This window comes from Phascolarctos cinereus, unplaced genomic scaffold (genome assembly GCF_003287225.1).
Source record: "Phascolarctos cinereus isolate Bilbo 61053 unplaced genomic scaffold, phaCin_HiC Scaffold_1;HRSCAF=81, whole genome shotgun sequence".
Taxonomy (NCBI): Eukaryota; Metazoa; Chordata; class Mammalia; order Diprotodontia; family Phascolarctidae; genus Phascolarctos; species Phascolarctos cinereus.
Window position 1 is genome coordinate 262,478,820 of NW_027555514.1, and position 13,800 is coordinate 262,492,619.

Genomic DNA, 13,800 nt, shown 5'->3' on the forward strand with positions numbered 1-13,800 from the left:
TTAAGTGACTGGCCTAGGATCACATAGCTCGTCAGTGTCTGAGGCCAGATTTAAACTCAGGTCTTCCTGACTCCATGCCAGGTCCTCTATCCGTGGCATCACCTAGCTGCTCTTAACGTCTAACCATACACTCACTTGATTAACCAATCTCCTTTAAAGAATGCATATTCGCTGCAGTGGCAGCCACCACAGGCAGAATCATAAACATAATCAGTTATGTTTCTGCAAAATAAATTGTCCTCACCATTCTTTCATCATTCTACCTGACTTTTATTTGTTTGCAGTTTAGCGTGTCAGAAGTGGCATTGATATGCAAGGTAATGATCCTGATTTGCAAAGACCTCTTAGATAACAAACATACTTAACAAAAGAAGATAAACCATGTCGTGATTCTTTCGTCTTTCGGCTCACTTCATCTTCCCTGCTCCCAGAGAACCTGGCTTCCTCAGCTTATGATGTTTACTGTCTTAAAAAAGCAACAAACAAAAAGCTTTCAGAGAATCATAATTGAGGGCCATAAGTTATGAAAAGGATCTCTAAATGTGGCTATTTAATTTGCTGAAGTCACAAATATTTTCTTTTTTAAATTCCATTTTTTATTTTTTTCATTTTCTCTCTCTCACCACTCCCAGGGAAGAAAAAAAGAATTAAAATCCTTTTAATAAATATGCACAGTCAGGCAAAAATAAATTCCCATATGGCCTATGGTTAAAAATATGTCTCATTCTGCATATTTAGTCCATCACCTCTATGTAAAGAGGCGGGTAGCATTCTCCTATTTTTGTCCTCTGGAATTGTGGTTGGTCATGGCATTGATGAGAGGTATTAAGTCTTTCAAAATTTTCTATTTTTATAATGTTGTTATAGTATATTTTGTTCTCCTAGTCTGATGGCATAAATATTAAAGAAGTATTTCTCCATTGCATTTAAACATGGGGGTGAGGGGTTGGGAGGTGCCTGTTTAAAATTTTCTTCAGACATCGTGCCTTGAATTGAATTCTCCCAAATAACTTGCTAATTGAATATTATAATGGGAGAAAAAGATTGGCTTAATTATATGTTAGCAATCGGACACTGTTCTGATTTTCTATTGTACCCTTTGACCTCTCACAAGGAGAAGTTATAATCCACTGGAAGGGAAATCAGAGAGATTATTGACATGCTTTCTGCAGTGGCCAAGAGAGGACAGTATTCATTTTGTTATTGTTGAGTTCCTTTAGTTGTGTCCAACTCTGTGCATTTTCTTGGCAAAGCTACTAGAGTGGTTTTCCATTTCCTTAACAGGGTTAAGTGACTTGCTCAGGGTCACATAGCTAGTAAGTGTCTGAGGTTGGATTTGAACTCATGAAGAGAAGTCTTCCTGACTTCAGGCCTGGTGCACTATGGCACCACCTAGCTGCCCCATATTAATTTCGAATTAATGATAATTCCCAGTATATAGATCTACTCACGATTACTGGCTCTGGGGAAGGATTGTCCTTGTCCCTAGGGACCTGGCTGAGTCACTGCTGTGCCTACATCCTGCTATCCAGCCTCTGAAGGCTGAAACGTCATCACCTATGTGTCAACACCTCCCTCCTGTTTTGACTACAGTTGGAGGCATCTGTTTACCATTGTACATATTTACACTTGGCTGCTCTTTTCACAGCTGCCAACAAAGAGGGACTCAGGGTTCCTGCCATCATCTTCTTTTGCACCAAAAAGCGTTTCTCCTTTCTGCCCTGACTGACAGGTTACTGTTGTGGGCTCTGGCAATCATGCTTTGCCTGCAACCGTTAGGTCTGTCTCTGAGCAATACATGGAACTCCACCATTACTTTTTCGTGGCTACTGACAAAGCCTTCCTTCCAATGGTAACTCGATTTACCCAAGAAAAAGCTAACTTCAGTTTGGTGAATTGTCTTAGTTTGGGGCTTCCCATTTGGAGCCCTCAGAATATAAAGGAATGACCATAAATAATTCTAGGTTTTTTTTTCCTTTCCTAATGAATGCTTTTAATGTCAAAAAGGGAAATGGGTTTCTATTTAAGCCCAACATAGCCTTTACAAGCCCATCAAAGTGTAAAAATATCTTTCCAGCTGCTAGTGAACCTCATTAGCACAGGACACAGGCACAAAATCATCACAGTGCTTAGACAGCTGTTGGCAAAGTATTTTCAAACACGAGTTTTCTGCAAGGGGATCTTGCTTATTAATGTGATACTGTCATGAGATGTGTTTAATTTTGTCACATTCTTTAAGTTTGGCATTTATTTGGTACCTTGTATGAGCAAACCCCTGTGCCATTTGCTTTGGGGAGAAAAATCAGTGAAACAGCTCTGGCCCTCAAGGAACTCTAGCAAGAAAGATAAGATGTATGCAATATTAACTAATTTTTTTAAAATAAATTTTTATGGATATCTTTTTAATTTCGCAAAAAAATTTCCCCAGGATCCTTCCACACCTCTCAGAGAGCCATCTCATACAATAAACAGTATTTTTAAGGAAAAAATATAATATTGGTCAATAGAGTAAAAAAAGTCTAGAATGTGTACAGTGCGTCACTCCCACAGACTTCCCACCTCCACAAAGGAGTAGGGTGAAGCATCTTCTCATTTCTCTTCTTGGGAGCCATGCTGTTCTTTATAACTTTGCGAAAAATCACTTTTGATTACTTTGTGGTTATTCTTTCCTTTTACTTTGTTATAGTCATTGTGCATACTGTTCTCCTGGCTCTGCTTACTTCACTTTGCATCAGTTCATGTAAATCTTCCTTGGCTTCTCTGTATTCATTCATCCCATTCATCATTTCTCACGGCAGAGTAATACTCCATTACATTTGGGTATCACAATTTGCTTAGCCAGCCTCCAATTGATGGACATCTACTTTGTTTCCAGTTCTTTGCCATCACAAAAAGTTTAGCTGTTCACCTAGAGTTTTTGAGTTTTACTTTACTAATGTCTTCCTTGGTGCCTCATCTTGGATTGGAGATGAGTCTTGTATCCTTGAAGGCCAGGCCATGGGGGAAGGTCCCACCAAACTGGAATGGCTTCAGAGACCAGTCTTCTGCTGGTGGAAGACCAGCCTAGCTAAGCATTGAGAGAGGCTCATCACTGGAGAGCTGATACATTTTTTAGCCAACAGAACTCTTGAAGACCATGGACAGATGGTGATCTGTGAAAATAGAATGGGGAGCCAGCATGGCACAGTTGATACAGCTTGGGATAGGGGATGCCTGCGTTCATGTTCCACTCAAGACCCTTATTGGCTATGTGGCCCCCTGCAAATTATTCCAGTTTCCTTGTTTATAAAATGAGGGGGTTGGACTTGATGATCTCACCATGCTTGGAACTGTGAATATGTATATATGTATGTATGTGTGTATATATATATATACATATATATATGTATATATATGTATATATATGTATATATATGTATATATATGTATATATATGTATATACATATATATATGTGTATATATATATGTATATATATACATACATACACGTATATATATATACATGTATATATATATATACGTATATATATATATATGTATATAAGTATAGGAAGAGTAATAGGGAGTGGACCTGGAATTTTGACAATTTACCAATTGATGAGTATAGTATATATTTATAGTCTACATAAATATACATATATGTGGAATAAATATAAATTAAAAGAAAACCCCAAAGAGAAGTGATATGTTCAACATCATTAGATTATAGGTGTAAAATTGGAATGGTTGGACCTTAGAGGTAGCCTGACCTAGCTCTCTAATGGATCAGGAAAGTCAGTCAGTCAAGAAGCATTTATTAAGCACCTACTATGTACCATGTATGCATGGTACAGTGATTACAAAAAAAAAAACCCAAGCAACCACTGATCCCTGCCCCCAAGGAGCTTATGTTAATCAGAGGAGACAATATGGACATATAAGTAAAGTCTAGCGATAAATGCTGGATAGGGGCTCAACTTGTAATATTACTAGTTTAGAGAAATTAGGTCTTCTTGAGGCATTTGCTGACTTTGGCAATTCCAAATATGGGTAAAAGATCATCTCTTCTAGTGAGTCACTTTGATTGTTTCTTAGACTATGGGATTACCTCATTTCAAGAGAAAATGTAAAAGCATGGGAGGGAAGAGTGGAACAATACCTTATAAGGCCTATGACACATGGATAAGCTTCCAACACAGATAAGAGTTTTTTTCTTTTAAACAAAAAGCTTGGTTCCTTTTAATGTGTTCCTGAAAAACCCTGCAGGATGAAAGTTTCACACAATACCTTTTCCCCCTTAGCTCTGCTACCAGCAATTACTGAGCTTCTTTAGCAAGCTAAATTTTTCTTTGCCTTCCACTCACAGACAATTTTGCACAATAATAGGACAAAATTCTGGTTGAGGTTAGTAAAGCTATATTAGTTTAACTCCATATTAGTTTCCTTGTCTATAAAAAGAAAGAGGGAGGAGGTAACAATGCTTCTCTTACTTCCTAGGGTTGTTTTTAGGAAAGTGATTTGGAAATTGGAAATTGCTACAAAAAGATCTGCTGTTTATTTCAGGGCAGCCTACCTTGGTAGAAGGAATACTGGCTCTGTAATCAGAAGCCTTGGGTTCAAATCCCACCTTGGACACTTGCTACCCCTCAGGTAAGTCACTTAACTACTCTGGCCCTAGGTTTCCTTATCTATAAAATGAAGGGATTGGACTAAAGGGTCTTTAAGGCCTTCAGCTCTGGATCTATGATTCTGTGAGGGAATAACTTTTGAGGTCTCTTCTTATCATCCATTTCTTGAACTCTGAGGACCACCTGATCTTTCTATCAGCCCCAAATCTAAATCTTCCTCTATGTATTGTCTGCACTAATTAGAGTCAGAGTTCCTTGAGAGATGATTTCCTCAATTTTTGTGGATTCCTGGGTTCTCAACTCTGACAGGTCCTCTCAAGCTGGAGAGGCCTGTGGGAAGTTCCCAGGGATGGACCCTCTTGGCCAAAGACCAGCCTAGTTAAGTTTGGAGAGCGTCATCACCGAATTAGTTACAGAGGGCATGAAATCTGTTGACAGCAACAGTTCTCAGACACCATCAAGTGAGGCATAAAAGGGCGGTGAAGGGCATTGGTGAAGGGAGGATCCATATCAACAGCCATGGGTCCTTGAAGTTTTGAAGTATTAAGAGACTAGTTTAAAGCTGAAGGACACTTTAAAGATAATCTAGCCCAATCCTGCCATTTTACTGACAAGAAGTACTGTGGAATTATGTACAGACTGTTGGACTTGGAGTCAGAAAGACTCGAATTTGAATCCTGCCACAGACCCTCATTAGCTTTGTGATTCATGATGAGTCACTTCAATTGTCCCTTGGGGCATCAGTGGTTCTTATTGTTCTTGTAGAACTTTGGTCCAGTTACATATCTTCTCTGGGCCCCAGTTTTCTTATCTTTAAAATGAAGTTAGACTTGATGACCCATAAGGGCCCTCCCATCTCCAAATCGGTGATCTTAGGATAAGTAGGAGAGTCAGGGATCAAACCCAGGTCCTCTGACTTCAGGTCCTATATTTAACTTCAGGTTAATGTTTGGAGCTATCCCTCCAAATGGTTGTAATAGTAACAATAACAATAATGGTTAATACATATAAAATGCTGGGTCACTGTCTTCCATGCTAGTTTGTAGAAGGCCATGTGTCTTCTCTAGTAGGTTAGAGCCCCCTTGAAGTACCTAGAGGAGACACGAAACCCTGTACTCTCCCTATGGACTTCTGCTATACTCTATGACCAGCTGAAAGTGATTCCACCTGGATTCTAGGGAAGGGGAAACATCATACCCATCATGAGTAATAGAGCAGACCTAGGTAGCAACTTTATTATAAATATTGACATTTCTGCTCAGTGGCCTTGAAGTCCAAGGAAGGTGAGAAGGTAATAAAGTTAGTGAAATACTCCTTAGTAAATTCCTTCACCCCTCTGGGCCTCAATTTCATAAAGTGAAAAATAAAAGGGGGGAGGGTTTGAACTACATGAGCCCTAAGGAACCATCTGCCTCTAAATCTTTTATCCCTGGTCCTGTGATTACAAGGGCTGCTAGCTGGTGCAAGAGAATGCCGGGCTTGGAGTCAGGAAGACTCATCTTCCTGAGTTCAAATCTGTTCTCAGATACTTACTAGCTGTGTGACCCTGGGTAGGTCACTTAACTCTGTTTGCCGTATCTGTAAAATGAATCAGAGAAGGAAATGGCAAACCACTCCAGTATCTCTGCCAAGATAATCCCCAAATGGGGTCATGGAGAGTCAGACATGACCGAAATGACTGAACGACAGCATGATTACAAGCTTCTTGGACTCAGCAATGTATTTTGTACAGAGTCTCACTCTAATTTCTTTCTTCATTTTTTCTTTCCGCTTGAATCCCTCCTTGATCACGTGGATATACATATGTAAATATTATATCATTTGAGTCACCACCAGGTAGGTTGCAGCAGGCTTTGTTATCCCCCGTGAAGGCCTGTGAAAGAAGTGAATTCAGAGATTTTGAGCTGGAGGGGACTTCTGAAGTCATCCAGCCTTAACCCTTCTTCTTTACAAAAGAAGGGCCTGAGGCTCAGAGAAGTGAGATGACATAGCCAAGGTCACATGGAAAATAAATAGTGCTTATGAGAAATGCACCCGAGTCCTTTAGACTCTGAATCTAAGGCTCCTTTAACATAGCAAAGGTGCAGAGGAAAGACACCAGATTTGGAGTCCAAGGACTTGGGTTCAAATCCTGGATCTTTACTACACTGCCTCCCTCACAGAGCTGTTGTTTGAGATGATGTTTTCAAAGGCTTTGCAAACTTTAAGGTATTGATTACATTTAAACTTGGCAGCCTTGTAGTAGAGTGAATAGAAGCCAGATAGACTTGGTGACCCTGGGCAAATCTTTTAACCTCTCTGCCTCAGTTTATCATCTGTAAAATGGGGATAATAATAATGCCTTCTTTGAATCGCTGTTGGGAGAATCAAATGAGATGCTATTTGTAAAATACTTTACAAGCTTTAAAGTGCTCTGCAAATGTTAGCTATTATTCTGAATGTCAGTTATTATCCTTTTATAGTGTCCTATTCAAGATCAAGTGACTGTCAGAGGAACGATAACGAAAAAGAAAGAAATTAAAATGAGGCCGGCTGTGAGAGGCACTGCTTAGCTGTGAGTGTTTTCCTAACTTCATTACCTTCTCGCCGTGTTTGGATAGTGTCTCCAGTCAAATCCCTGGGCCTCAGTTTCCTTGTCTGTAAAATGGGGGAGGGTTTGGACTCGACGGCCTCTAAGTTCCTTTCCAGCCCCAAATCTATGCTTTTATAGAAGGGGTGTGGAACCTGCTGCCTCAAGGTCACGTGTGGCCTTCTAGGTTCATGAGTGCAGCCTTTTGATGGAGTCCAAGTTATATAGAACAAATCCTTTTATTAAGGGGATTTGTTCTGTGAAGTTTGGATTCAGTCAGAGGGCCGTACTCGAGGACCTAGAGGGCCTCGAGGCCGCAGGTTCCCCACCCCTGGCTCTAGATGACCTCCAAGTCATCTTAGATGTCTACTTTAGACATCTAAAGGTCTACTTTAGCTTCATCTATAAAAATAATGACACAAACTCTCCGATTTTGAATTGGAAAGGATTTCAGAGACCATGGAATCCAGCCCACACACCAAAGTGATCCTTGCTGTCACCTCCTGACAAGCCATCTTCCAGCCTTGTGTTTGAAGAACTCCAAGGAGAAGGCATCGCTGGTCTCCTGACATAGCCCATCTCACCATGGGATAGTTCTAATTGTGAAGAAGCTTCTGGGGGATATCGGCCTAAACTGGCCTCTTTGCCATTTCCACCCACTGCTGTTGGTTCCAACCATTCAATATGTACGTACCAGGCACCTATTATATCCAAATCCCTGTGCTCAGCACTGGGGGAGACAGGATGGCAACCAGGACACAGTCACTGCCCTCCCAACCCAGGGGCACAGACAGTGGAAGAGAGCGCCCTTCCGTCAGGCACGGTGGCGTTCCTGATTCCGGGAGTACAGAAGAAGACAATTGAGCTATGCCGCCGCTGCCCTCTTAGGTCGGCAGGTCTTGAAAAATCCCATCATGAACCTCTGAAGGAACAAATGTGGCAGGGACAAGGGGGTGGCTTTGCTCAAACCAGGTGGTGTGAGGTCTGAAAAGCCTTCTGTTCTTCACATCGGAACAAGTGTGAAGGTCCAGTGTGGGAGGTTTGCCTCTCAGCTGCTTTATTAGGTCAGGTATCAAATAGCAGATGGATGTCCAGTATTGGATGGTATTCAGGGATCTGTGGTGATGGTAGAATTGTTATTTCTTCCTCTTCTTCTGCTTCCCTCTTTTCCTTCTCCTCTCTCTCTCCCTCTCCTTTCCCTCCTCTTCCTCTTTCTCCTCCTCCCTTTCTCTTCTTCCTCCTCTTCTTCTTCCTTCCTCCTCCTCCTCTTCCCCCTTTTCCTCTTCTTCCTTTTCCTTTTTCCTCCTTTCTCCATCTTTCTCCTCTTCCACCTTTTCTTCCCTGGGGCTCATACTTACAGCTGTTTTTGCAAAATATTTGCTCCCCCAAGTTCACTTCAGAATGTGGCCTAGTCAATAAAGGCGTTCCTCCCTCTTATAGGATCCAGCATCATGCCTGTGAAGTCAGTCTTCAGCTGGGCTGGGTCAGGTCCTGGTCACTCCTTTGTGTTGTGCTGGCAGACCACAAACACCCCTGATCTTTCTAAGTTCACAAGGTCATATAGCCTAATCTGATACTCAGTCACCTAAGAGTCACATAGTGGTGGCCAAAGGGGAAAAATAAAGGCTGAGGTTTCTCTCCCCAGCTGGGCTTTTATGCTTTCCTTCTCATTTAATGCTCACAGATGCTCCAGGCATTTTCTCTGGCTGACTCCTAGGCTTGGAACATTCTTCTTTCTCAATTCCACCTGCTGACTTCCCTGGCTTTTTCCAAATCCCATACTAAAATTTCACCTTTTACAAGAAGTCTTTCCCAACCCCTCTTAATTCTAGTGCCTTCCTTCTGTTAATTTCTTATTCTCCTCTGCTATTTCCCTGTTTTCCTCTGTTATTTCCAACTTATCCTGTACATATCTTGATTCTACATATATGTTTGCTTGTTGTCTTCCCCATTAGATTGTAAGCTCCTTGAGGGCAGGGACTGTCTTTTGCCTCTTTTTGTATCCCCAGCACTTAGCACAGTAGCTGGTCCATAGTAGGCCCCCATTACAAGAACTACTCCTGGGCAACCTATTTATGGAGACAGACAAGGTTGATACTTGAAATTAGGCAAATCACTGAGGTGTGAGAAGGGCAGTTCATGCCTTAGGGAAAGAGGGACCAAGGTCCGAACTGGGAGCCGAGTAAGCAGAAAGCAAAATGTCAGATTGGGTGGCTTCTTCCCATTACCAACATCCAAGGGACTGAGATGCCCAGAAAACTTGTTGCAGTAAAGAGAATTCAGAGTCAGGGGGAGAAAAATCAGTTCTGGGTCCAGAGGCAAGAGACACGGTTCACTGGGGGAATTGGCCGGTTGTCTTAGCACACATCTCCCCAATGCTTTGGTGTTTTGCAGAGGTTTCTTATGTGCCTCCTCCATGCTGGCATGTTCCCAAGCTGGGTCCATCATACCCCTCTCCTGTCTCAGCCACACCCACAAGGGCATGTGTCCCAGCACGTACACAGTTAGCTGTGGCTGAATGTGATGAATAAATACAAGAGATACAGATCGGGTGCCCTGGGAATTCAGAGGGAATTCAGAGAGCTCATTTGCAGTTTCATGGGAGTATATCATGGAAAAATTTAAGGGAGGACTTGAAGGGAGGACAGCTACCTAGAGGGAGAAATTCTTAACCTGAGGTCTGTGACTTTGTTTATTGTATTTTAAAAAAATATTCTGATAACTGCACTTCAATGTAATTTGTTTCCTTTAAATTCTATGTATTTTTTTTAACCGTTAAAAGGAAGGGGTCCATAGACTTCACCAGATTGCCAAGTAACCCAAAGAGAAAGATGAGAACCCCTCATGTAGGCAGAAGAGTTGAGAGATAGATGCTTCTAGGGCACAATATACAGGAATTCTAAGAGACAGGATCTCAAAACCCAAATAAAACCTAAATAAAACAAAACAAAAACAAATTAAAAAAAACCTCTATCATCATCACAAGAAAGAATACTTGTCACAGGTAAAATGTCCCATTTTACATGCCACATTCGCCACTACATTGACAGGTGTCCCCAATGAGGGATGTTCCCCATGTTGTCCCAAGGTGGACATTGCAATCATAGAATGCCCCCAGTCTCTCTGCTTCTGGAAAGACTATTGGGAGCATCTCAGTAGCTAAGTGGGTTAGCATTAAGAACGGAAGAGGTGCTATCCAGTTATACCACCTGAACAACCATAGACCTGGGAGTACTGTAGACATAATTATGACCACATAGAAATATGTTTGTTCAGTCATAGAGATCAGTGTGGTTAGCTTTGGATTGCTGCTGCTGTTTTAATTTGTTTGCTTTTTCCTGTAAGGGTGATTTGGTATGATGCTATTAAGGTGAGGTGAGGGTCCAGCCAGGGGTGGGCAACCTGTGGCTAGTCATTTTACCATTCCTTACAAAGAGCACTTGGGGAACCTAAGTCTCCTAAGAAGACAGCCTGGTGCCCTTAGACTCTAAAGTGCTTGGATAGAAAATGTTTTAAATGTTTAAATTTATTCCCTTGGATACTTTCTCCAGGGATGTACTGGAGCCAGCTCTTACCAGCTCCTGAGTGATTGTTAAATGTGGATTATGAGCATACACATCTTGGAAATTAATGAACACTACAGATCAGGGCTTGCTGTATTATTCTGTTGATTTTCTAGACTTAAAATAGTGATGGGAAAAAGTGTTAATAATGAAGATTAAGCTTAAAAGTGTGTTGTCCTACATTTATCCCCTCGGAGAGTCAGTTGTTAAATATTTAGTGGCACAGCCCTGATTCCTTCTGCCCCTTCTCCAAACCCCATAATACAGATCTCTTTGAAAGAGAGGGAAAATATAAACACCCACACAGAACTAACGTACAGTTCAAGTATTTTAGAGAATTTTTTGGTTAAATAAATGTGCAGATCGGAAAAAAAAAATAACTTTAGTGGATAAAGAAAATCTATTTTCTAACACAACATCCTAAAAATTCATTCAGGCATGTTTATGCAAATGGAAATGGATTTTTAAATAGATGCATTTCATAGCTCGTGTCAGCTGGAATAATGGTAAGCCCAATGGCTTGACAGCTTTTAGATCCCAAATCATGAGATTGAAAAGAGGAGAGAGGGAGAAGAAAAGAGAGAAGGGAAAAATATGTAGAAAATAGGCTTCGGAAAGAGAGACCTCTGGGAAGAAGGGAGGGGATAAAGGGGGAGAGAGACAGAGAGAGAAAGAGAGAGGAGGGAGGGAGTGAGGGAACAGGAGAAGGGTAGAAAGAGGGACAGGTAAAGAGAGAAGGAGGGGGGAGAGACAGACAGAAACAGAGACAGAGAGAGATCAGGCACTTAAGCTCTCAAAAGGAGAAAGCCAGAAACAGCCCGCCACCAGCTTTTGTGGCATGGAAGAAAGGGGGGGAGAGCCTGCTGCCTTCGGAGGGGCAAACAGAAGAATAAATAATAGCAATGCACAGTAACGAGGAGGGGAAAAGCAAGAGAAGAGAGGCAAGCCGACCCTCCTGCCCCTCTTGTCCCCTACAGGGCTTCATTTCGGTGAATTCTTTCAGTGAATCTGGCTCCACAACCTAAAATCAGCTGTCAGGAAAAAAAAAAGCCAGAGAGCAGGACATACCGCCCCCATCACATCCTCTGTGAACGTGTCTAGCTAGCGCTTTACATAAAACACCAGACCTCTGAGTCACCCTTATGTACATAGGAGGCGGCCTGGAGCGGTGGAAAGAGCCACGGAAGCCACTCCCTGATTGATAAATGGTCAATGGATATGAACGGTCAATTCTTAAAAGAAGAGCTACGAGCCATCAACAATCATTTGAAAAAAAAAATGTTCCAAACCACTAAAAATGAGAGAAATGCAATTTATGGTTCTGAGGTCCCACCTCACACCCATCCTGAGACAGAAAAGGGGAAAGGATCGTTGTGGTTGGGGCTGTGGGAGAACGATCAAGTTAGTACCCATTGGATCTTCAGCTCCTTGAGGGCAAGGACCGTCCTTTGCCTCTTTTCATATCCCCAGGGCTTAGCACAGTCCCTGGTACATAGTCGGCATTTAATAAGTGTTTATCAAATTGAATAGTGCCCTGTTGATGGAGATATGAATTATCTAGCCATTCTAGAAAATAATCCAGAAAGTCACTAAACTACTCTTTGACCCAGGAATGCTGCTACTAGGCATGTAGCCCGAAGAGACCAAATAGAAAGGGAAAGGACATGTAAGTATACAATATTTATAGAAGCTCTTTTATAGCGAACAGCCGGAAACAAAGGAAGGTATCTGTCCATTAAGCGGAGAATGACTGAACAAATTCTGGCGTATAAATAAAACTGGATATTATTGTTCCATAATGAATGGGGACAGATTCAGAAAAAAATCCAAAACAACCAAAAACTTGAGAAAACTTGTATGAACTGATCTAAATGAAAGAAGCAGAAGCACCAGGAGAAGAATTGAAAAGATAACAACTTTGAGAGACTGAAGAGCTCTAATCGCTGCAATGAGCCAGTTAGAGCTCAAGAAGATTGATGATGGAAGCAGGTTCCCCACTCACCCTCTCGGCAGAGAGCGGAGGGACTCTTCAGATGCAGCCAGAGGGTGGTTTGTTTTCCTCGATGGTACTTGTTGGGAGAGAAGGCTTTATTTTTTTTCAAGAGGAGGCAGGAAAGCCACAATAATTAAAAAAAAAAAAGAAAAGAGAAGAATGTCAGTGAACCATTTTTTAAAATGCATGGAAGAGAGCAGAAGGAAGTTGAGAAATGGACACACGTAAGGCAAGGCGAGGGCCATTTTACCATTTCTTCTTGAGGAGCCAGTGGTCATGTAGGGCAATATCATGCTGGTGCACTCTAAGGATAATGGGATTTTTCCATTTGACTTGGCAGCTGCAGCTTTCCATATGTGTTATCTCCCTCAGAATGTGAGCTCCTTGAGAACAGGGAGTGAACTTTACATTTAGTCAGTGCGGAATATTCCATTCATCATCATCATCATAGCTAGCATTTATTTAGCACCTACTGTGTACCAGGCACTGTGCTAAGTGCTTTACAAATATTATCTCATTTGATCTCCACAACCACCTTGGAAATTGGCGCTATTATTGTCCTCATTGTACAGTTCAGGAAACTGAGGCAAATACAGGTTAAGTGACTTATTCAAGGTCACACAGTAAGTATCCAAGGCTGGATTTGAACTCAGGTTCATTCCTGTTAAATTTAATATGCACTTTGAAAAAAGCAAGTTGCACATAATAGAGATTCACGGTTTTATACATAGCCCCGTTTTCTGTTCTCTGTATATTGAAATATTCACATTTGTTAAGTTCATGATTAAAAAAAAAAGTTAAACAATTTTAAATTTGGAATTGGAGGACCTGAGTTTAAATCCCAGGTCTGTTTCTTTACGTGTCTCACATTGGGCGAGTGACTTCATCTGTCTGGCTTCAGTTTCTTCACTGGCGAAAGGACGGCATTGGACTGGAGGATCCGTAAGGTCCCTTCTAGATCCCATGTTGCCGCTTTTTCTCTGTCACCTATGATTGATGTCATCTGCTCAAGACCAGTGTGCAGAGCTGGATCCTCTGCCTTGGAAACCAGATGTAGCCTCTGTTTA

At 41.6% G+C, this 13,800-nt stretch overlaps 1 long non-coding RNA gene across 1 annotated transcript; it reads left to right on the forward strand.

Moving 5' to 3' along the window:
* The first annotated feature begins 4,543 nt into the window (after positions 1-4,543).
* LOC110221814 (uncharacterized) lies at positions 4,544-11,322 on the forward strand. The gene is made up of 3 exons (XR_002328252.2): positions 4,544-4,630; positions 7,071-7,162; positions 7,624-11,322. It is a non-coding gene; the product is annotated as an uncharacterized LOC110221814 (long non-coding RNA).
* Positions 11,323-13,800: the final 2,478 nt, after the last annotated feature.